A 25,957-nucleotide genomic window follows, 5' to 3' on the forward strand; every position below is an offset into this window, starting at 1 on the left:
TCTTCCCCAAAGAAACTGCCAGCTCAACGTTACCGTCTGAACAGCTGGTACCATTCAAGGACATAACTTGCGCAGCAACTGCAACATAGACCAAACGAAATAACAAGGCAAGATGTATACGGTAGATCCAATGTTCGTATAAGGGCTAATAGTCCAACTACAACGATTTTGAATTAAATGAATAACATTCAGGAAATCAACGGTTCGTGTTAGACTTTGAATTTTTCCTTGGCGACGGAGTTCACGCGAACGTAAAACCTCTACACTTGTCAAAGTTTGCGAAAAAAATAATGTGGTGGAGTGTTTTACAAGTAAATGCATTGCGTAACGTGTGTGAACGTAACTGATCCCAGCTAAGAATTCGCATCAAAATTCATAAACAATGACTTGTTTTAATCTTTCTGCGCTGTCCTCTTGGACTAAAGAACACATTATGCTATTTCCGGACCACTTCCATTGAAACGAATATGAAGCGTTCAGATTGTTCCTCTCTTTTTCCCGCCAATTATGATTGGAATAAATGTCCTCGGGAAGGAATAAGCACCTTTCATTAACAACAATAAAGGTTCAAGGGAATATTAAACTGTATAGACGTGAAATCATCATCTTGAAGTATTTCACTGAAGAATTAGGCTATGGAGATGTTTAACTGTAAGTCTCTGTGCATTAGAGTAGATTCTTTGTTGAAGGCACTAAGCCCAGCTATTCAAGAAATTTATTTGCAGGATTTGCAATCACCCACAGATGAACAAAGTGCAATCCTTCACAAGTTTTACAAGGCACTGGTAATGGGAGCGGCGTTGATAAAGGAATGTGAGAATATCAGCCCATTTAACCTGCCGCTGAATTATAGGTACGCATCTCGTATGTTGAAGCTCGAAAAGGAGATCAATGTGTTTATGGTGATAATGCCCGCTCACGTATTACTCCATGTGAGAAGGCTCAAGGAAGATTTTGAAAGTGTTTATCATGCAAAAGATATCCGACATGCAAGCATGCTGAAGGATTCAATCTCCAAAGAAGTTTCTATGATCACTGATGATCCGAGTGAGAATACCATTATGCTTCAACAAATAGATTCGTCAAATCTGAAGGATCTCACGTACTCTTATCATGATGACGCTCCTGGTAGATAAGAGTTTTACGTGGGATTGAAAAAATCTCTCGTAAATTTGAAGGAGATTTTGTTTCAGAAAGAGGTGTCTGTGGTTGGCCTGCATTGTATTGGGGGAGGTGGCAAAACCACTTTGGCATTGGCTCTCTCGAATGATCCACAAGTCAGAGGTATGTTTTTAATCCTACAATTCAGGTCTATAATTTTTTATAATTTTCTATGCTTCATGTCGTAACCGAATAAAGAGTTTGAGTGTTCCTTCTTAAATGACAAGATATTATATGCGCGCTCAACAAAATATGTTATTTAGAATAATTCTTTTCATGCGACTACCTGATCGTACAATGTGTTCGATTGGAATTACATAAAAACTAGGTTCACTGTACACGAAATGAAATCATATAAACGAAAGTCAATATGCGTACATCAGAATTTCAAATCAGTTTGTAAAAGTTTTTCTTCTTTTCTTTATTTTTTTTAAAGGCTAATTGCTTTTAGAAACACAAATTTGCATTATTATTATTTTTAAGTATGTATGTATATTTTATACTTTTGTATTTTTCCATTCTGTGCTAATGCTATATGTAGAAAGATTGTACGGTGTAAGATTCTAATTTCAATCAAATTAGGTGTTAGAATTTTGAAATTGAATTATGGTATTGTGTTTTATTTGACTTTCTATTTTATAGAATATTTGTATAGTATTCTGAAATTTATTCTATTTTCTATTTTTATTTGTGTTTTTGATAAATGCGTTTTTTAAAATAAATTTTATATTTCTTTAGATGTATTTTTTCTTCTTCTTTTATCTAACAAGTGCCAAATAGTAGCATGTATAAAGTCATTATATTCCCTAAATAATAGCATAACCTCTATACAAGAATGCAAATCTCCATTAGTTAAATATATTATTTATTTAATTAATTTTAAACTAATCTAAAACAAACTTAATTAATTCAATATTCTAATAGTTTTTTATATTCAAGTTGTTGGAGATCCATCTTAAAGTTTAGGTTAAGTCTCTATGAATTTTTCCTAATTCCTCTTTTGTTCTAGTGAGTACCTTTCAATATGAGGTTGTTCAAGGAGGTTATTTCAAGTCTTATTTGTTATTTCTTTCAAAATAATTATTAGATTGTATTTATTTTATGGGTTGTCAACATTACAACTCATAAGAGTATGCAAACTCCTAAGTATCTTACCTAAGAAATAAAAATAATAATGCATAATAATAAAATAATGCATAAACCTAAGTAAACTTAAGTAAAGTGAAATAAGTAAATACTTCTATTGAGATCTTTTGCGTTTCTATTGAGATCTTCTCCTATTGATTGGAGAGAAGTTTCTTACGAGAGATGATAATTTTTTTAATGGGACGTTATTGTCAATGGTTGTAACATTTTCTTCTTACTCATCATTTTGGTGAAGTTCCTTATCAATATTTTTTAATTTTTGGATGGTTAATTTTAATGGAAATTAATGTCTTAGATCATTATTTTACATCTAACATATCCACTTTAAATAATCCTTCTAGATTCCTTATGGTGTCTATAGTTTATGGGGGCTCTTTCTAACTTATTTTCCCATAATTATTCTTTGTAGGGTGGGATCATCTTCCCTCAATTGTTTTCACACTCAATTTCTGAATAGATTACTAGCCAAGTACTTAGCTACAAAATTTCTAGTTTAGATATTTTTATTTTCCAAAATGTTTTAGAGCTCCTTAAAACCCATATCTATCCTTATCAAGATTTGTCTTATTTCCTTAACTAAGGTTTCTTTAGTTCAAATAGTTCTAAATTGTAATAGCTTCTTAGAAGGTTTTTAAATCTCATTACTATTCCTTTGTTTCCTATGTTGTTTGGTCTCTAGGTTTTGTAATTTGGCTTGGTAGATCGATTGGTTTTTTTTTTTCAATTCTTTCTTCGTTTAATGTAACTTCTTATAATTTTTGGGGGGGTTGATATTACTTTTCTTATGGGATATAGACCTATTCAAAAGATTTATCTTTAGTAGGGTTTTTCTATTTATTGAATTTTTATGGTCTCACTTCTTATGAGTTCTACTCTTTTGCCTTTACTTCTCACTCAATGTTACTTTTATTATTATTTTTAGGTTATAGGTGGTTTTAGAGACCTTTTTTATCTGTATTAATCTAGACTCTTAGTATAGAGTGGAGTTGTGAAAGTAGATCTATGAATGAATGAGATACTTTATAAATTAGGTTTTGACCTCAATATGATTGAGAAACCTCAAAATAAGTCCAAGGAATGTAAAATTGAGTGGAAAGGTATAAGGACATGAAACTAGTACAAGATGTTGAGCACACAGATTGTTCATCCTTTAGTAATTAATAAGTTTTAATGTAAATTTATATGGTACTTTTAAAGGTGAAACATTCAATAAGGAGGAGAGAAAGCTTTATAGTGTGCTCATAAATGATTTTTGATTCAATATCACTATCTGTGAAGAAATCAATTGGTGTTAAGAGTAATTTTAGCTCATAAATGATTTTTGATTCAATATCACCATCTTTGAAGAAATCAATTTATGTTAAGAGTAATTTTAGCTATATGGGTATGTATAGAATCATTCTATGTGAAAAAGTAAAAAAGTTAAAAATAAGTCACATTTTGTAAGCTAATTGAAAACTAGTTATAATTTAAAATGGTTTCAAAATTTTCAAATATGAAACATGTGTCAAATTCTATGTTTTTTTCACTATAATAAGTTTAAGAAAAGATTTTAATTTTATGAAGTTTAGATAAAGCTAAGGTTCATAGAGCTAGACTTTTTTTATTCTATAAAAGTTATAGAAGAAAAGTCATAGTTAATTTTTACATGGAAAAATTACAAAATTATATGTGTCTAACCCGTATATGAGTTGACAAATTATATACAGAATTTTGTAAAATGACAATTTGGCATTTTGTTTAATTCAAGGTGGTGAAACATGCATGCAAATCCTATCATTTCAAACATAAATGATAAATTGATTGAAACACAATTATAACTTTCAAGTCAACTATTATAATTTTTAATTTGGAAGTATGTCTCACATTCTATGTTTTTCCTAAAAAAAGAAACAAAAAAAAAAAAATTGATGTGGTTTAGACTATGTTATGGTGGTCATGCCTAAGAATTTTATATTATAGAAGAGTTGTAGAATAAAAACATAATAATTATTTCCTTGGGAAAAAACTACAATCCATACATGAGTCTTATACTTATATATATATTCTTGTAAAAAAAATTATCATTTGATTATATTTAATATTCTTAGACATATACGTACTTCTTATCTTTTTCTTGAAATTTTCATATGAGTGCATTGAAATTCAAAATTTTCAACATATAGAATAAATTTTTAGTAAAGGGATATTATCTTATAAAATATAATTGTAAGAATTTGCCTTAGGGAAAAAATCACCCAAGACCAAGGAACTCAAGCACAAGCACAACAGTAGACCAAAAGAGTATGATCAGAATGATGATATAATATTCATTCAATGTGAAAGTACACTAGGAGTGCCTATATATAAAGGCCTCTATAATGCTTCTAGAATGCATAGGAATCAGCAACATGATAAGTCATACAACCAGGCACATGTCCACTAGATATGGGCTATCCTTCATTAAGCACAGGAATAAGTGCAAAGATGAGAGGATAAGCCTATAGTGGTGTATCATGAAAAATAATGTTGTAGACACCATGTGCTAAATTAGGAGTGTGAATAATTATGTTGTCTACATGACAACTCAGTTAATTATGCAAACTCTAGTGTTGTAGGTCCACCATGTCTTGAATTAGAGTTGCTTACTCAAGTGTTGTCAACATGACAACTCGTAAGAGTATGCAAACTCCTAAGTATCTTACCTAAGAAATAAAAAAATAATGCATAAACCTAAGTAAACTTAAGTAAAGTGAAATAAGTAAATACTTATTTACACTAACACCCCCCTTTAAGTGCAACATAGGGGAATGCACTTAAGCTTACGAAAGCTAGGATGAAATGCATAATGGATCTCGACTACTAGGCCATGTTAAGTACCCATGTACATAAATGAAATGTAATCTCTCATAAAGCAGAGTCAGAGGGAAAACCTCATGGGAAAAACCCTCCCCCAAAAAGAGAGATGAAATGACAAGATGCATGGATGGATGGAGTAACCAAGACCCCCCCATTACGACATACATCAAGTATATACAAACAAGAATTATGAGAAGGAAAAAACCCCATAAGAGTAAAAAGTCCCCCCCATAAAAGAGAAGAAGAAGAGAGACAAGGTAGTCTCCTCTCCTCCCCAATGAAGAGTGTCAATCAATAATAGCTGCTTCAATATAGAAGCTAATCCAAGACTGTTGAATAATGTTCCTCCCCATTGGAAGAAACAATATCTTAGGTACATAAGAGATGCTTCCCCTATGTGTAGAAAGAACCTTGATGATCAATGATGCCTCTGAAACCTGCTCAACTATCACTGTGTTGATACTAACTATCACCAATTCCAATGTTACTGAAAAGAACAATGTTGGATCTAAAAAGGATCTATATAGAACCTAACCCAAAGAATCTACTATCTCCTCAACTGATAAAGAGACCTCCTGCAACTGAATAAGGATATTATCCATCAAAGAGAAGATGTATATCATCAATGATGTCTCCCAAATCTTCTATTTATGACTCCACAAACAAACTTGAAACATCTACTATGTAGTAATCCTCTGATGTTGAGGGTGGAAGACTAGGTGTAGCCTGTTGTACTAGATCTATCACTATGGCAATATATACCTGTGGAGTATGCTAATGTTGTGACCTCTCATTGCAACTGTCGGTAGAACTTCACGTATCTAAATTATTTGAAGTACTATCGCTGGTGTCACTATCAATTACCATAATGTATGAAGTGTAGAGAGGATTAGAGGGTAAGCTAGGTGAACTTTTCTTAAAGTGAACATTCCTCTCTATGAAAATCTCATGTTTCTTAGGATCCATAAGTATGTATGCCTTAACATTGTCTTCATATCCAATGAAAGTACAAGGCCTAGGTGGTAGCACCTTACATCCCCTAGAAGATATGTTTGCCCATGCTGGACAACCGAATACTTTGAAGTGTGTCACAACTAGTTTTTTGCTACACCATGCCTCAAAAGGTGTCTTTCCATCTAAGGCATTATGAGAAGACCTATTAAGTATGTGATTGGCACTGTTGATTGCTTCAACATCAAGTGATGGATCTAGAGACTTGGCTTGTATCATGCAACTTGCCATTGACTTAAGAGTCTATATCCTTAGTGTTGCAACATCTATCTTATGCAGACTGAATGCTGGTGGATTATGAAGATCAATACCCTCAAGTTTGCAAAAATCTCTAAGTCTTGTGTTCACATATCTGCTTTCATTGTCCATCCTTAGAATTTTGATGGCTTTCCTTGATTTTCATTCAACATGATTCTTGAAGGCTAGAAACTTGTCCAACACTTCATTTTTATGATGAAGAAAGTAGACCCATGTGTAGTGTAGAAAGTCATAAATGAAAGTAAGTATGTAGGTGTGGATGATTGTTGTCACTGCAAAAGGAGTTGCTAGTACCATGTGAACCAACTAAAGATCAACTGGCACTCTTCAAGACTTTCATGTAGTAGACTTCTCCTCTAGATGCATATCCACTTAACATGTTGAACATTCACCTTTGGAAAAGTTGATTGTAGGTGGACCTTTGACCATATTGTTTGAGAAAAGTTGTTGAAGATAGTGGAAGGCAAGATGACCATAACATTCATGCAATAATTTGATTTTTAAATTCGATTGAGTTAACAAGGCTTGTGAAGGAGACTTGGGCACAAAGTGGGAGAAAGAATACAACCTTGTATCATGATTAACTTTTCCCACCAATACCAATGAATCATCTTTAAGAATGTGCACCATTACTAAATCTGGAAGGAACACAACTTTATTTCCATCTCCAGGGTGAGTGATTTGGTAAATTGAGAGGAGATTAGAGCTTATGTTAGGAACATAGAGAACATCTTTGAATTCCTCATTTTCCATCTCTACTTGTCCTTTCCCTTAAAATTCCATTTTTGTATTATCTCCTACAAAGATGTGCAATTCCTTGGACTACTTCAATGAAGAAAAGTCTCCTTTTGAGGAACCCATATGATATAAGGCACCTAAGTCAAGAATCCATTCTTTTGAAGAACTTGAGTTTACCATGAGTGCTTGCCCTTTTCCCTTTGAACCTGAAGATGAGGATCTTTTCTCCTTATAAGCATTAGGCAGTGGAATATTGTGTTTCTTTATGATGTTTGTTAACTCATCAATCTTTTTATGATAACACTCATGTTCATCATGGCACAAATTCTTGCAATAACTACATTTTTTCTTCTCCTTATTATTGTCCCCCTTCTTGTTTGAATTCGAGGAAGACTTACCTTGTTGATTTGATTGTGGTATTGTCTTTTTTGAATCCTCTTGTGGGTTATTTTTTTCACTTCTTCTTCTTTCCCTTTCCTTTATTTGAAGATTGACCAGCTGAATTTTGAGAACCCTCATTATTGGCCACCAATGCCTTAGACTTAGATGACTAGAGAATTCCCATTGATTTCAACTTCTTTTCTTCTTCATCCAAGAGTATAGCATAGCGATCAAAAGAGAATTTCTGATAGGCAAAACCTAATGTAGTCATTGAGGTGTTATAAGAAGAAACAAATGTGGATTACTTAGATGGAATCTTATTATGAATGAGATAGATCAACCTGTCATCTTTAATAGGACTCCCACAATCATCAAGCTTCATTCTTAATTCATTCACCTTTATGATAAAATTCTATATGGAATCAAATGTCTTTGGATCCAAGGAGATAATTTCATCTTCAATTTTGTAAACATCCTCCTTAGAAACTTTACCATAGAGGTTTTTGAGGGTATCCCAAGTTTCCTTGGAGGTTTTTGAGGGTATCCCAAGTTTCCTTGGAGGTACGAGACATCTAGAGCTAATAGATGATCTTGTCTTCAACCCCTAAACAAATATCACCTAGGGCTTTCCTATCCATTGTTTCCCAAGTAGAGATGTCACTTGTAGATACTTGTTGGTTTAGCAAGGGTGCCATCTACATATTCAAAAACTCCATTATGCATTAAATGACACCACATTTTAATTGACCATGTAGCATAGTTATGTGGTGTTAATTTTGGAGACTTAAAATTCGCCATGATGCAAAAAATGAAAGAAACAATAGGAAAAGAGGAAAACAACACCAAGAAACACCTCCACTTTCCACTCAATCAAGAAACCCCCCCAAAAAAGATGCTTTTGGCACTTTATACGTAGTGCATTTACGATGGCCACTTGCTAATTTTGGCCTTAGTGGACTTCTGATTTTTTCTTTTTACAACCTCCTTATGGAGTTCAAAACTAGAACATTACATTGTATCTCGGATATACAACAATTTTGACGATATATCAAAGCATTGCAATGCAGAAAAGGACCTAATTCTGAAAGTGATACTTTTTTCCACACAACCCTATAATCTGATTGCAGATCTAGAAAGTAGATTAAAAATAATGCACTTTCAAAAAAAAATAGAATCTATTTTTGAGTCCAGATGAGCCCATACAGAGCATTTGAAGTTGCAAAATGTAGGATTAGACAGGTACAATCACCAAAAGATGCAATTTTTGACAAACACATGCACCAAAACTAGAAAAAAACTACACCACTAAAAAATTTAGTAAATTTTAGCCAAAATAAAAAAAATTACACTTGATGTGGAGTCCAGATGACTGAGATATGGCCTCTCAAAGTCAAACTATCAAATCAAAAATTAATCTAGAGAGGGATTGTATTAGGAAAAGATGGCATTAAATTTGATGGTCATAAAATCATCATAGCAGTTCTATTTCTCCTCCTAATGATGGTCAAATGGCCATCAATTTTAGGATAGTTGAATCTTGACATCAGTGTACATGGGCCCCTTAGCTGATGTTAGGATGATGTCATCACCGTATGGATTGTACCAATTTTTTAGACATGGATGCTAAAGTGTGATAGTGTGACTCTTGCTAACTAGATTGGCCTCATGACAGGATGAGATTTGGCTGCATGGCAACATCTGATGGGTCTGCATGGCAAAAAGGAATGTCGAAGGTTTGACTATACTCACCAGGAGAAGAGCAATGATGGATGGATTTTGCTTACCTGCTAGGAACTTTTAAACTGCACACTAGGATGTGTGAAATTTTGTGTCAAATAGTTAACTTTATAGGTGTTGGGGTTGATTTAAAATTGATAGGAGCAAATTTGCAAGACGGTGCCGAAAAAATGAAAAGCAGTGGTTGGCTTTTAAAACACGATGCCAAAATTTGAAATGGCTAGTGGGGGACTAGAATTTAGTCCCACATGCATGGGTACAAAGAAGCCAGTGTAGAATATAAACCTTTGTCCATGGAAGGTAAGTAAACAAGCCAGTCAGAATTTGTTGGAAGTGGTCGGGTTGATCCAGTCACTATGAAGGGGTCACTAGAATCCTGTTCATTAAATTTGTGTGTAAACCCATTCGTAATAATGTCAAATGCCACTGAATGTTGAACAAAGGAATATTTTGGATTACAATGAATATTTCTTGTAGGAGCTGGGGTGTCACTTCCTAGTTCTTTCAGAAAAAAATTCTCTACAAACCTGATTGGGCAAAAAAAAATTTGAAAACATACTCCGAAAAATAATTGTAGAGAATAATTAAAATTAGATCTGAAAATAAAATTTGTAGATTGGACAAATAACCATACCCTATTTGCAAATCAGCCCTTCGAGTGTTGGTTTGAAAAACATTTTGCCCCAAAATTGACTTTTGCCCAACATAGGCAAATTTATAGCCGATTTTTACCGAATCAATGTTTCAAATGCAATGGTAAGGTTCATTCTAGCTCTAGATGCTCCCAATTTCTATAGATTCTCTAGATCTAGGTTGAAGTGCAAAAGAAAGAAAGGTCTCGAATGACTATGTGAAGAGAATCTCCCCGAGCTTTGATAACATGTAAGAATTTTCTTTAGGGAAAAAGTCACCCAAGACCAAGGAACTCAAGCACAAGCACAATAGTAGACCAAAAGAGTATGATCAAAATGACGATATAATATTCATTCAATGTGAAAGTACACTAGGAGCGCCTATATATAAAGGCCTTTGGAATGCTTCTAGAATGCATAGGAATCAGCAACATGATAAGTCATACAACCAGGCACATGTCCACTAGATATGGGTTATCATGCATTAAGCACAAGAGTAAGTGCTAAGATGAGAGGATAAGCCTACAAGGTTGTAGCACACAAAATAATGTTGTAGAAACCATGTGTTAAATTAAGAGTGTGAATAACTATGTTGTCTATATGTGACAACTCAGTTAATTATGCAAACTCTAGTGTTGTAGACACCATGTGCTAAATTAGAGTTGTTTACTCTAGTGTTGTCAACATGACAACTCATAAGAGTATGCAAACTCCTAAGTGTCTCACCTAAGAAATAATAAAATATTTCACTAACCTAAGTAAACTTAAGTAAAGTGCAATAAGTAAATACTTATTTACACCAACAATAATCAATTTTTGACATGTTATCTTCTTACATATTTTTTTATATAAGACTAATAAAGTTTTCACATTATTTTGTCAAACCTAATCCTAATTTTATAACTTTTCATATCTACTCAAGGGCCTAGTTTTTTGCACCATGATGACACACATAAAAAATAAATTTGAAAATGTTGAAAATAATATAGAATAGACCTAATAATAGATTAGTTTAGAACACAAAATGTTGGTAATTCATGTTAGGAAAAATTCTTTTTCTTGATAAGAAATATAGGTTTTATAGGGATCTTGAAACCCAAAAGTTGTTACATATCAGGGAGTTGTAAATAGAACAACAAAAGCCTAGAAATAGAACTACGACCAATAGAAAGGCCTGATTAAAAGACAGGTAGAAAGCCAAACAAAAAAACCTATAGAAACCAAAAAAACCAAAAGATACAATGTCCTCCAAAAAACCCCTAGCTTTCAGCTTTCTAGCAAGAGTAACAATGTTTTCATTGAGAGAGTTCAGAATAGAGATCATATGGTTAACCATGTTATGGTTGTAAGTCTCCAAATTTTTCATCCTTTTTTTGACCAACCTAATACCATCCCCTTGACTTGTTGAATTCCTTTTCCCAAACTTCTTTCCCTGGCTTTCCAACTATCCCATTCTTTCATTTACCTCCTCTAATTCATGAAACAACCATTTAATTGATCTAAAATTCTCTATCATGCTATTTCTTGCATTGTTAAGCAGGTTCATTACCACTTCCGTCACATTGTTAGTGATGGCCACCAGTGTCGAATCAATAAGTTCCTTCGTCTGGATCTTTCCCTCTTTTTCTTCAAGGATTTGGAGATTCCCAACTTCTCTCACAATCACTATCTTTAAAGTTCTGACATTGAAATTTTTCCAAGCCATACATCTATCTTTAATAACCACCTCACCACTTCCTTCCTCTATTTTCTCCTTTTCATGATTCTATGGGGGACTTGGAGAGGGAGGAAGCACTGAAATCTCCGAACCAAAATCAAATTTCCCTTCTAAGGGTATGTCCACCTCTTTCATCCTCCTTTACTTCCTTCTAGGGTTATCAACTAGCTCCTCTCTATCTTCATCTTCCTCACCCTTATTCTCCTCATCTATATCCATATGATCACCTTCCTCATTATTCTCTTCTTCTCCCTAACCAATAGTTTTGGGCCTATGGCCCATGGGGCTTTTCCTACATAGAATTTTATTTAAAGTAGGCATTTCCTTATCTTTTCCCCTTTCCTTCTTTCCAGATGAGAGATAATCTTCCTCCTCCTCTGAGCTTATACTCTAAACATATTTCATATTTGAGGAGAAGTTAGAGCTCTGCAATCTCCTCAGCAGTAGCCACTACGTGAGCCGGGGATTTACTCCTAGATTGAGCCTTAAAATGCTCATAGATCAAGAGAAGTAAACCCTCATGTGGGGCTAGGTTAAAAGTAGGTTTTTCTTGTCCCTAGAAATGCTCTTATGCATGGAAGAACACAAATAAAATGGAAAGGAAACCTTAAGCCCATAACAAAAATGATTAAGCAAAACAAAATAATGGGTTCTGACCCTAACAAATCTTGTATCTAGAGATATATACTCAATAATGGCACTCAACACATACCTCCAAAGGTTCTTAATTGAATCCATGTCATAGTAGGTCTCACATTTCACTAGATCCTTTTTCTCTTATGTGTTCTTGGCTTAATCCTTAACTACATTCACAGACACCTTTTTATCTCTATAGAACTTTAATCCCTCATCTAGAATTTCAATGACATAGGCGATGACCTCCATAGTAACTTGATACAACACCCCATACACTTTGACCCTACCATCCTTCCATAAATTTACCATAAGATTGGTAATCAATGGGTCATATCCATGAAGCTTGGCGATTTAATTTGCAATTCCACCCTTTTCAAGCTTCTCCCAAATTTTGGTTGTTTGTTTCCATTTGTTCACCTTACCTATTGGTTCTTTCCTACTCCATTCACCCACCATCTCTATAGCATGAACTTTTTCAATTCTCATAAATGTTGTCCTTTATTAGGAAAAATTGTTAGTTTACTAATGACTAAGTTGAATTTGTTTTGTGAAACATGCAAAAGAAAGTATCTCTAATGAAATATATAATCCTTAGATGGGCTAAAAGACCCTTCTTAATTTTAGTAAACAATTCTTGATGCAGGATGTAGAAAACATAAAGTATGCTAACTTGGAATCATATTTTAGATAAACATAGTTTTAAAGTATATGTGGTGATAAGATTCGCTAGATAATAGATAATAAACATAAGAAGTTGAGTAATTAGTGTCTCATATTGATTGTTACATTTTTCTTGTGTTAAGAAAATATTTTTCTAGACATCTTGTAGGATTTTTAACTTTTATTAATCGTTTGTATCTAGAAATAGATGATAAACTATCTCTAGTATGAAGATATGGGGAAAAATATGGAGCATGTGGTTAAATAGAAGTAGTTTACTAGGTGAAAATATATATGAGTTATAAGGATGAATACATAATAATTTAGGGACTAACATTAGCTTCTAAGTGATTCTTTAATGAAATAAATGGGGAGGATTCCTAGAAGTCCTCATTATATGTAATATTAGTAGAGAGGTTCAGAGCAACGTGTCTTCAGGGAGAGGCTTGTATTTATGTGATCTCATGGCTAGTTTTTTTCCTAATCAAAGTTTTATGCTCTAGTATGTTAAAATAAATATGGAAAGGAAGAGAAAATAGGAGACAACTAATTTATGACTACAATGTTATATCAAAAGGAAAGAATATGTGTGGTGACATATCAATCTATTCAATATGAAACATAAGGAGAATACACTAGCCAGTTCTATAGAAATATTTTTAACGAGGAGTTGGTCAACCAAGGACATTATGTGATTTGTAAATATTAGCAATGATGGGAAGCTAATGGGTTAGGAGGATATTTCATAGAATTTAAATATTAAATTCTCCTGCCCTAGACATTTAAACATTTTGAATATGATGATAGCATCTGCACTTATTTCTAGTGCAAAATCAAAATGCATTTACTCTCTCCACACTAATAATGATGTGATTTTCAACAATGTAAGTCCATCCTAGATGGTAAGATTTAAAATCTCTCTCTCTCTCTCTCTCTCTCTCTCTCTCTCTCTCTCTCTCTCTCTCTCTCTCTCTCTCTCTCTCACACACACACACACACACACACACACACACACACACACACACACACACACACAATTTGGACATTTAGAAATAATAACTTATTTAGTTGTAGATATTGATATCTTACTGAATCTCTATGGATATTCATTCAGATAAAATTGAGATAACATAGTTAGAATCCTAAAAATGAAAATTTGCATTTAGTAATAGAGTGAAATTTAATAAATTAGATAGTAAATATACATTAAAATATATTAAAACTAATATAATATTATCTATTTCATAATAATGGTTTTTTTTCTTAAATTGCTATGTATATATAATACCTTTAGTTTATTTCTGGTTTTTTAATATATTTAAAATGTATAAAAAAACTATAACACCAAAAATCATTTCTAACTAATACCTTTGTTTAAAAAAAATTGAATAAGGAAAATATAAATGTATATTACCATGTCTTTTATGATGAACCAAAACCACACAAAACATCAAAATGAAGAAATATCTAAACCAGACAATCCCAAGGTCAAAATTCATTCAATAGGTGTACTAATATAAAAAGTCAGTATTTATACTAAACTTTTTTTTTCACTCATTCAGTAGATGCACTAATATAAAAACATAGTAGTTTTTCACCCATTCAATAGATGCACTAATATAAAAACTTAGTATTTACATTCTTTAATTCTGAAATCTGCAATAATGTTAGGATTTTAAAAATGAGTGAGAGACGTTGATTTAGGGTTTTAGGAAGCTAGGTAGTTATAGAATATTTTGACGAGGATGATAATGGCATGAGTTTTTTCCTTTAGTCTTTCAAGTAGACTATTTTTAGGATGCCTATTGTTCCTTTCGAGGAATAATAAGCATGGCTTCAAGCTAGGTTTTATTTTTAAGCTCTACTACCTGCCACATTAATTTCTTATGGGATTATGACATTTTTATTTATGATTTTCTCTTACTACGGGGTGAGGTTTGTCATTGTGATGGTCTTCTTTGGAGAAAATCTTTTTGAAGTATATAGATAGTAGTAGATAGTAGTCAAAACAGACAGGGGCTCACCTAGGAGTACAAAAAGGCTACTACTTAGAAAATATGTTGTGAATTATTATATTTTTCTTATAGGTGTATCGGTGAGAGTGGTGATTAATGTGGAAGATTTCTAGGTTGTTCCTTCCTTTTCTTGTTGTTTATGTCTATGGTTTTCTTCTTTATTCTTATAAGTGTCGCAAGTTATTGTAGCTCTTCAGATTGATGTTCTATAACTATGCATTTCTATTTTGTTTGTTCTATGGAAAAGCTAAAAATGGTATTTTTTTGCTGAACCCAAGGAGTTTCTTTATATATTTTTTAACTTTTGGGTCGTAGTGTTTTTCTTTGGGCCTTGTTGTATTTTAGGTTTGGTTAGGTTGTAATGGAACATTTTTGCTTTTACCTTTCTTTTGTTTCTATAGGGATAATTTTTCTCTTCCTTCTAAGGTGAAACTCACACTATAGAGTTCAATTTTTTTTATGCTGGTTAAGGATTGGGGTCTCATTATACTTCCTTCATCCACTTTTCTGATATCTAACAAGGTGGTGGCATCCTCTAGAGAAGTAGATAATTTATTTGTAGAATAGATTAGAAGTAGTTATTAATTCTTCCATTTTATGTTGTCCTTGTTGATTTGACAATGATTTATGTTGAGATGGGAAATGACTTTACAAGAGAAGTGAGACCATATTAAAGAGAAATTGTTACTATCTATACTTATTTATTTATTTTTAAATTAAGATATAATTCAAATATTATGAATAATTATAAAAGACTTTATTACTCATTATATTGATTTATTTTTATTTTGTTTAAATGAAGATTAGTTTATTCAAATTATATTTTGTCTCATCCTTCACTTTCTTGTAGTGAAGGCTACAAGAACCTTTCTAAAACATATATTTTATGTTAAGAGAACCTGGGAAAATGGTTATGTCAATTCAAGAGATTATTGGCGCATATACAAACCTGTTGCCAATGTTAAGAAAACATGCACTCATACAAAGTTCAATATTATTTATTTTTTCAAAGCTAAAACAAATTGTTTATTTGGCATTGGTACATTCACAATCTGATATACACTTGTTTTCTTGTCGATATTAGATTTCTTCAAGAACAAGGTGCTCTTCATCACAGTTTCGCAATGCCCAAACCTCAAAGAAATACTGGAGACCATGTGCGAAAATCTTTTTGAAAAGAAGAAACCGGAGTTTCAGAATGTGGAGGATGGGCAGAGACAGCTGCAGCAGCAACTTCTTAAACAAGCCAAGCCAATTCTGGTTATATTGGATGATGTTTGGTCCAGATCAACCTTGGACAAATTACTATTTAAAGGAAGAGGATACAAGACCCTTGTTACAACAAGAGACATTTCTATCATCCACAAAACCCCATGTACAAAACTGTACCAAATACAATTGTTGAGCCAAGTCGATGCACTGTCTCTTTTCTGCTTCTGGGCCTTTGGACAGAATTCAATCCCAGGGACCGCCGATACAAATTTAGTCAAGGAGGTAAACAAATTTTTAAATAAATTATTTGGTTTTTAAAACTTGGATGATTGTAGCAAATTATGCGTATAGATTTACAACACTTTTTAATGTCTATAAACACATGGCTTGGTGATACTGGCCTTTTCGAGATATGGTTAAAGATTAGAGTTTCTTCCACATCTACATATTGTATGCATGCCTCATCAGTATCATTGTCTACGCCTACCATGTATAAGGAACTTGTGAGTGAGATTGGAACATTAGCTGAAAAGCAGCATTAACTATATTAGAGATGCTGTAATATAGCTACGGATTACTATAGACTTTATATTATCTGCAAAAATATATCTAGTCAATGGTTTTTTTATTATTAATCTTGAAATCAAACACAGGTGCAATCAAAATGTGGGGGCCTACCACGTGCTCTGAAGGTTATTGGGAGCACCTTGAATGGGGAGCCACTGTTAGCGTGGGAAAGGGCAAAGAGCAGGCTTTCCAAAGGCGAGTCCATATCAGATTATCACAGAGAGGGGTTACTTGGAAGCTTGGCGACTAGTATTGATTTCTTGGATGATATACCGAGAGAGTGTTTCCTAGACTGAGGGTCATTTCCAGAGGACAGGAAAATCTCTGCTGGTGCGCTATTAGATATTTGGGTTAACGTTAGGAAATTAGAGTGGCAAGATGCCTTTGTCATCTTATTGGAACTTGCAAGCAGAAACCTTTTGAATTTAATTAACAATCCAAGGTGAACTTCTGTAATCTGTTGTATATACATTTGTTGGTACTTTTCATCTAATTATTGTACTGAATCGTTGCTTGTACTGAGCAGGAATCAGGTAGCTATGTCCTATGGAAATGCCTCTGAATTGTACTTTTATCAGCATGATGTAATACGAGACTTGGCCTTGTACTTGGGATATAAAGACAGTGCACTCCATAGTAAAAGATTACTTATGCCTGAGAAAGAGAGTAGTTTGCCTCAGATATGGCAATCGCATACTAATAAAATATTTGATGCTCAAATTGTCTGTTTTCACACAGGTGGGTTTTTCTGAGTGGGCTTTTCTGAACAGTATCACAACATTGTTCACCACACGATAATAACACCATGTAGCTTACTTTTCATTTCATTCAACCTTCGAAGAAGCATGATAAATATTTGTCTAAGCCAACCAAACAAATTCATAAAACATGTGTAATATATAGTCATTTTTGTACTCGGTCAACTCATGAATAGACAATGCAATGTATTCTGCATATCTAGATTTATTGTTGCATATCTTCCCATTCTCCCTGATTCGTTTGGAATATAGTAGAAAACTAACCCTAAAATAAATATTCAAGTCCGAACTTAAATGATCTAATTGGATTACTTGTGTGGCATTCATGCAGGCCCTATGAATGAAACTCAGTGGGATGAGATGAATTTTCCAGAGGTAGAGGTTATGGTGATAGCATTTTCCGCAAGTGAATACTTTCTTCCCCTAGTTTTGAAATCCAAGAAAAAACTGAAAATTCTCATGCTATTCAATTATGGTTCAAAAAAGGCAACATTGAAAGGAATTGATTCCTTATCTTCCCTCACTCAGCTAAAAGTTCTCCGTCTGGAGAGGGTAATTTCACCACCTATTGGAATACAGAACAAAACAGTACAGGAAATAGAGAAGCTCTCTTTAAGCTTATGTGAAGGGTTTGAACGTACTTCAACATTTAACAACACTAAGCTGCAAGATTTAAACCTGGATCACTGCAGTGATATTGAAGTGTTGCCTCCTCAAATCTGCCATATGCAATCTGTTCAGATGCTGTCTGTTACAAATTGTCATCTCATTTAGAATTTACCCTCTGAAGTTGGGATTATGGGCTGTCTAAGAGTATTAAGGCTATCGGCACTACCAGGCCTCAGAGAGCTTCCTTCATCAATTGGAAATCTTGTGTGTCTGGAATATCTAGACATTTCAATATGCGAGGGTTTGAAGAAACTTCCAGAAGAAATAGGAGAATTAGAAAAACTGAGAGAATTTGATATGAGAGAGTGTTCACGTTTAAAGAGGCTGCCTAGTACCGTGTGTGGATTACGTTCGTTGAAACATGTTGTCTGTGATGAGGAGATTGCAAAGCAGTGGTTGCGGGCCAAGAGCTTTTCTATTCCCGGGCTCGAAGTAGAGATAGTGGAAGCAGAATTTAATTTGGATTGGGTTCATGACTAAGTTCGCTCCCTGTTTCTAACTCTTTTTGAGAAACTTTTAAAAGACATTTCCTGAAAAGAAAATAATGTTCTAGGTATGGAGTAGCATATCAATGCAGGTCTAGGAGACGTGATATCAGCTAATGTCTTATTTCAATAAAAACGGTTATCCTGTGAACCAGCGGCCACAAATGCAGTTTGCTACCCCTTTTGCCTTCACCAGCGCAATGGAGAGTAATTATTTCCTATTTATGTTTTGGATTTCTGCAATGTTTGATAGTTTTGAAGTTTAATTTTTCAAATAGACTCGAGAGTATGTGATTGTTTTTGAAAAAACTCTTAAGTATTTATTAGATATGTCTTTGTGTGAAGTGGTCATAAATAAAACTAGAGAAAATATATAATAATCATTTATTTTGATTGATTTATTCTTTAATAAATTATATTTTGAAATTTTGAAAGAATTATAGGTTTTTTATTAAATAGTAAAATGTCGATCTGAAAGACATTAAAAATGTTATAGATAAGATAAAATGTACTTAACTAGAGCTGAAAGATAAGGTGCGAGAATTACTGTTGTCTCTTTTTAATTTTTTGCTATAGTTAGGCAGTTTGTTTTTTATGTGTTGCTGGTTTTGTTGTTCACTTTTGTTAAGTTATGCTAGTTGTGGCTTTGGTTGTGTCTACTGATCAATGTTGGACTTATTGCATTAATTAGGTTAGTTTATATGTTTAGATTAAATAAATAAATAAGTTGGATATTTAGTTGCTAGGAAGTTATTACTATAAGTAGTCTTTGTAAGGGAAAATAAGGCTATATAAAGTTGTTCAGACATCAATATGAATCATTCTATATGATTTTATATGTATTTGAACATATCCAATGAAAATTTGAATCAATAAAATAAGTCCTTTTATATTTTAGCACTTTCATTTGGCATCAGAGTAGGTTAATCAATGGTGACTAGAGTGCTTTTGATGGATTTTGGATTATCAGAGTCTAACTTTTGTAGATGATGAGATCTTCTACAAATTGAAAAAAAAAAAATATTGAAGAGAGGTTTCAGATTAATTGTAGCCTATGAGTCCATGAATATGTTATTATTTATTTTTATTAGGAATAAAATAGGGTTTGGTTGTGATGATGATGCCACAAAATCCTACTTAGTAGCATGACTTCAAGCTTTGGTCATATTCTTTTGAACAAAATGAATCCTAGCCTAGAAACAATAATTTCTTCTTTAATTAATGAAGGAAGTAGAATTCATAAGAGTCATCATATTACTAAAGGATGTGCATTATTTGATAGAAATAGATTTAGTTTTCTTCCTAGAAGAGAATTAAAATATTTTTATTGTGAAAAAAATAAACATTTATAGATGAATTGTATTCAGTAGGCCAAAGATCTCATCGATGAGAAGTTGAAAAAATACATATTTTGTTGCAATTGAAGAATAACAAAGAAATTATAGGAGGTTGGAGGCAATAGAAGCTAGAGGATTCTTATCATCTCAAGCTAGCTTCTCACTTAGAGATGGTTACTACAAGAGAAGCACCTATCTCTAAAGAGGAGAGGGGGACTTGGCAACATGATTTTCCTTCCATAGAGCCAGAGGGGGGGCGGGCGGTGTGGTGGGGGGAGGAGGCAAATTTGAAGAATTTTTTTTGAGAACTTAAGAAGGTGTTAGAGACACTTGGAGGAGGTATTGACTTTCAGAGGAAAGGCGTCCATTTGCAAACATATCAATGGTGATTGTTTTTATGACATTTGAGAAGACATTAGACACACTTGGAGGAGATGTGGACTTTTGGTGGAAAGGTTTCTCATGTCCAACACCGAAGGAGGCATTAGACACACTCCAAGGAAATTTGAAATTTTGGAGGAACTATGTCTCATTGTGCAAGGGAGATGGGAACAATCTTATTATGAGGACAACTTCAGGATTTGCAATCTGAAATTGGGATATAAATCTATTTATGAAGGAAACTTCAGAATTTGAGGGATTGTAATCTGAAGTTGTAGAGAGAAAATCTACTTCAATAAGAGAAGATTGGTGAAAGCATTTCATCATAGTTTTCAAAGGAATAATATTGGTGAAGCAACTTCATCAAAGTTTCCAGAGCATTGGGTTAAAACCTTTACAAATTTCAGTTTTGTTGGATTAATGTAATAAGAGGAGAATGTTGGACTTATTACATTAATTAGATTAGTTTATATGTTTTTATTAAATATATAAATAAGTTAGATATTTAGTTGCTAGGAAGTTATTATCATATGTATTTTTTGTGAGGGAAAATAAGGCTATACAAAGTTGTTTAGACATCAATATGAATCATTCTGTATGATTCTACATGATTCTGAATGTATCCAATGAAAATTTGAATCACTATAATCAGTCCTTTTATATTTTAGCACTTTCAATCAACACGCTCTTTCATTTAGGAACTTTTAATTTTTTTCATCTTTCTATAAAATAGTTGGGGTTTTGGGTTCTTTGTAAAAGAAACCTATTTTAGCCTAAGTAAAAAATAATTAGTTGGATACTATTGATATTTTACTAAAATAGATCTAAATTTATTATTTGATTCCTTTTTAATTCCAATTGCCAATGGATTATATTCCAACATTGCCTCTTAATGTAGCAAGATTAAATCTAATTGGAAACTAAAATAATTTATGAGATAAAGTATCTATAAGGTTTGCCTTGAAGAATAGTTCTTAGATTAGTAAGACTTTTTCAAACATCTCTACAATGACATCATATTGTTCCCCAATTGCATCTATAGTCATCTAGCTATCATTTAAGTTTCCAACATCATGGACATCATTTCAACATCAAATGTCTTATAATTCTTATAGAGGTGTAATGTTGAACTGGTAGATTTTCGGTCTCCCTTAAATTATTACATGGCATTCCTTAGATTTATGTATAGTCCATTGAGTTTCAATTTCTTTATTCCCTCAAGCACCTAAGATTATTCATCATCTAATTACTCTCTACTATACCTTTTCTAGTCTTCAAAGCTTTGGCCTCCTAAGAATAGATCAAGTGTTTCATCATCAATGAAACAAGTGCCATGTAGTGGCCAGTACTTGCCTTTAGTGATATTGCTAATTATAATTATAATTTATATAATTAATTATATTATTAAGAAGCATATAAATTTAATTCTATTATTAGATGTGCTCTAATTATTGTAATTTTATTTTAATATATAATTCTAATAAAAAATCTTTAATAAAAGTAAACTAATCATTATAAACTATAATTTATTATTAATTAAAATCATATTATTTATATTTAAATATGTTCCAAATGATATAATAATAAAATTAAATCTTACTTTAAATCAATGAAATATTAGATTATGTTTGAATGAAGAAAAATGTTTTATATCTTAGAAATGATATAGTTCGTGATGTATATTTTGTTCAAAAATATTTTTTTATAAAAACAAATATTTATAAATTATAAAATTTAAAAATATGATAAAGTAAAATAGAGAATATCAAATTTGTAATAAAATATAAAAATAATAGAATTTCATTGAAAGAAATGAAAAGGACAATGTAGAAAATAAAAAGATAAATTAAATATATCAACATCACCAGTATATATAACTATGAGAAAAGTGGGGTAACCATATTTTCATACATTATCCACTTAAGAAGGAAACAATAATTATCCCTAGTACCTCTAAAAAAGCATGTATAAGACCCCAAGGCTATTGTCCAATCAGAATAAAGAAAAAAAATTTTAAAAATTGAGAAACTTAAAAAAATGTGTATTTAAACATTAGTATACAATAAATAATTTTCATATATGAAATTTAATTGCTTGTGTTTGGTTAAGAAAAATTCAAAGAATTGACACTTAAATAAATTTGATTATAATAGTATTTTCCTATCGAAAAGTACTAATTACTATCAACATCTATTCAATTTCCTATAGTTGATTTCATGACATTAGTTCAACTCAATAACTATTTGTGCAATAAAATTATGTAGAAAATCTTATATGATATTTTGTATCACACTATAATCTATTATCAAGATAGAGAGAGGAAATTAATATTTTTTTATTAAAATTACACAAAATTTTGAAATTGATCACTACATTTGAAAAAAAAATTGAACACATTTTTTTTGATGGAGCGTTCAAACCTGCAGGAACCAACCAACCACTTGAAGATTTAGGAACCTAATACAGGCCCACACATGCCTAAAACCTCTCTAGCTTAGAGCCAAGGACTGAGGGGTATCCACCCCATCAAAAGCACTCAAGGCACGATCCCAACCTCATCCCTTATGGTGTCAGAGCCCTTCACTCAACAAGACTAGATCCTTGGTGGACTCTTTGTGAGCCATTCATCTTCACTAGTAGACCAAGGGCCCATTGACAATTTGAATTTTTTTTTATATATTATACAAATTAAATTTTAAATAACACAAAAATCTTGAAATAGTCCACTACACAATTTTAAACAATTGTCATGTATTGGCTAGTACTTGCCTTGTTAGAGGCATAGTAATAATTTTTAATATTGTTTTTATTGATATAGAGGTGATGCAAAAGAAACAAAATAGTTAAATCTTAATAAAGTCATTTTCAATGTATAATGACAAAAGCCTTGGTGAAAGCGAATAAAAGGACACAAACAAGAAGTGAAGGAGATTAATTACTTTTTATTTATAATTGAAGTTTTAGAGTTGATAGTACTAATATCAATTTTAGATTATGATTAAGGATTCAATTTTAAATTAAAAAGATCATATAAAATATTGAAGTGATTTTTAAATATTTATATTAATGAGAAGATTCAATTATATTTCTCTAATTTTTAATAATAAGAAGACAATTTCTTAATATTAATTTTTCCTAATAGTAATTTTTCTTATAATTTTTTTAAGAAATATAAAAAATATTTTTTAGAATTTTTTTTCTAAGATTTTCTAATATTCATTTATTTTATATAATTTTCAAATTGATTTATATATTTTATACTAGTTAAAATTATATCCTATTTCATTTATAGGAGAGTAACTCAATATTTAACCATTCACGATTTATCTACAAAAGTTATAGTCAGCTACAAAAATTTGACTGTTAAAATGTATTGAATAAATTTGATTATTAAGAAACATTGAATTGTAAGACCTTGCACATAACTTGAATAAATAATTCAACATATCAAGAAAAACAATGGAAAACATAATATTAGGCAAGTTATATATATATATATATATATATATATATATATCTAGAAAGCTATAAACATTATGTCTATTGCTTACTCTCTTAGTATCCATTACATTAAAACTTTTCACTTTCAAAAATTGCCACCATTTATTAGTATTCTTCACTCTTTCTAGATTTTGGATTACAAGGATGATCCCCTCTAACTAGAAATGCAAGTAAATCACTTAATTAGTAATAATCATTTGTTATATAAAGTGAGTTACCATAAGAAGAAAAATAAATTTTCCTTTAAAATTATGGACCTTAATACTTTACTAATAAAAAAATATAGACGTAAATTTTATATATCCATAAAACTTAAAAATTACATTAAATGTTTGAATTTCAGTTCATTTAGTTCATTCAATGAATAATTACAAATAGCTCTAGGAGCTAAAATCTATTGAGAGTGCAAAACGAAAATAGTATAAAAAAAAAAATTATTGAGGAGATGAAAAATAAAATTATATTTTCTAAACACCCACAATATATATACTCACGTGATAATAGATTGTAAAAAGAAATTAAAAGTTAAACCATTCAAATCAATGAAAGACCTACTAAGATTGTTCCTTAATGCTATCCTTATGGAAGATGTGTAAAACAACTAGTACAATTAATTGAATAGATGTGATTACACTTACAATAGGGGCATGGGTCGTTGCAAGAGATTTTTTTTTTTTTTTTTAAATTCTTACAGTACTAGACATTTGTATTGGAATGAAATCTTTGAAGTCAATTCATATTTCTAGATGATAATTTATTATGTACCTCCAAACATTGCAAGGGAGAATTTTTTTTAAAAAAATTAATATAATGACCTAAGAAGAATAACATAGAAAATGGTGAGAGAGGCCATTATAATAGAGGCCAACATGACCACCAATGACACTATTTTAATCTTGTTAAAATAAAATAAATTAATGATAGTATGTAAAGAATTTATCATAAAGTTTTGGATATGAAAAAATAACTTTAAAACAATTTAAAAGATAGAAAAAATTAAATTTAAGTATTTTTTTAAAAATGAAAAGGGTTTGTATTAGTTTGTAACAATGTGTATTGAAATAAGAATAGTTTTAGATTGGTAGTGCATAATTTATTCAAATAAATGAATTTAGTCACTCCACTTAAATATTATATTACACACACACACACACACACACACACATTTGAAATAAGAATAGTTTTAGATTGGCAACGCATAATTTATTCAACTAAATGAATTTAGTTACTCCACTTAAACATTATATTATATTATATATAGAGTGCAAATATCAAGCAATGTGTCCTTCAATCCATGTATAACACCCTAATTGTTTTGCCCAATGACATAGCTCTAAATTAGTTTTCTTAATATATAAATGCAAGAAATGTGCATTTTTATTATAGAAAATATTACTTAAATAATAATATTAAAAAATAACTTATTAGTATTGGTAGAAATAGAAAATTTTAATCACTGGTCAGGGAAAACTTATTACAATAGTACTATGCCTACTTCAAGTACTAATAAAATAAAATATACCAACCTATTTGAATTAACTTACTTTTCAATAAATTACAATTTTAATAACCATGGAAGAATATAAATATTGTATTAAATAGGTAGATATTTTAACAATAAAATAGATATGATTAACAAATGAGATGAAATTCCTAAGAAGTAACTAAAAGAGATATACAATTTGCATTTCAATACATCAATAGTTGGAGCATTATTTTTCAATAATTGAATGCAATGTTATTTTCTATTTTTAACATTTCAGAGACCTTTCCTATTCTATTAATAAAGTTTCTAGAGAAAATAAAGTTATGGAGCCATTGACAACCATATTATTTTAGTCATGAGGATCGTTCATATTAATTTTTAAACTTATGTTTTGTCTTGTGATGTCATTCTAGGTTAGTCATTGTTATGCCTTGATAGTTAGCTCTTGTTTTTAAATGTTATATAATATGCAACTATTTATTAATGTTTTGTTATAATGCACTCCCAAAATTAATTTATAATAGTGCTTTGAGTTCCCTTATAAAGCATTTTCTCCTAATAAAAAAAGTCACATTCAAAAACATCTAGCATTATTAGAGAAAAAATAGTATTAAAGAATCTTTTCGAAGGT

At 31.5% G+C, this 25,957-nt stretch overlaps 1 pseudogene across 1 annotated transcript; it reads left to right on the top strand.

Moving 5' to 3' along the window:
* The first annotated feature begins 577 nt into the window (after window positions 1–577).
* LOC149560726 (putative disease resistance protein At4g33300) lies at window positions 578–18,910 on the top strand (annotated as a pseudogene). The gene is made up of 5 exons (XR_016363371.1): window positions 578–1,284; window positions 16,015–16,424; window positions 16,796–17,151; window positions 17,236–17,447; window positions 17,799–18,910. The product of XR_016363371.1 is annotated as a putative disease resistance protein At4g33300 (transcript).
* Window positions 18,911–25,957: the final 7,047 nt, after the last annotated feature.

This window comes from Cupressus sempervirens, chromosome 4 (assembly GCF_028749045.1).
Source record: "Cupressus sempervirens isolate cs-2001-9-10 chromosome 4, ASM2874904v1, whole genome shotgun sequence".
Taxonomy (NCBI): Eukaryota; Viridiplantae; Streptophyta; class Pinopsida; order Cupressales; family Cupressaceae; genus Cupressus; species Cupressus sempervirens.